The sequence below is a fragment of the Chrysochloris asiatica genome, unplaced genomic scaffold, assembly GCF_000296735.1.
Source record: "Chrysochloris asiatica unplaced genomic scaffold, ChrAsi1.0 scaffold00401, whole genome shotgun sequence".
Lineage (NCBI taxonomy): Eukaryota > Metazoa > Chordata > Mammalia > Afrosoricida > Chrysochloridae > Chrysochloris > Chrysochloris asiatica.
Window position 1 is genome coordinate 260,852 of NW_006408919.1, and position 474 is coordinate 261,325.

Genomic DNA, 474 nt, shown 5'->3' on the forward strand with positions numbered 1-474 from the left:
AAATTATTGAATGATGCAGAAAGCATTAAAAGAAGATGGAAGGAATACACAGTGTCATTGTACCAAAAGGAAATGGTTCATATTCAACCATTTCAAGAGGGACAATATGATCAAGAGCCAATGATACTCAGGGAGGAAGTCCAAAGTACATTGAAGGAATTGGCAAAGAACAAGGCACCAGGAATTGATAGAATAAAAATTGAAATCTTTCAAGAAAGTGAGGCGGCACAGGAGTCACTCACACATCTTTGTCAGGAAATTTGGAAGACAACTATCTGGCAGACTGATAGGAAGAGATCCATATTTGTGCCCATTCCAAAGAGAGGTGACCCAATGGAATGCGGAAATCATCAGACAATATTAAGCAAGTAAAGTTTACTTAAAAGTAATACAGAAATGGCTACAACCATGCATTGACAGAGAACTTCCAGATACTCACGCTAGATTCAGAAGAGACCATGGAACGAGATATAT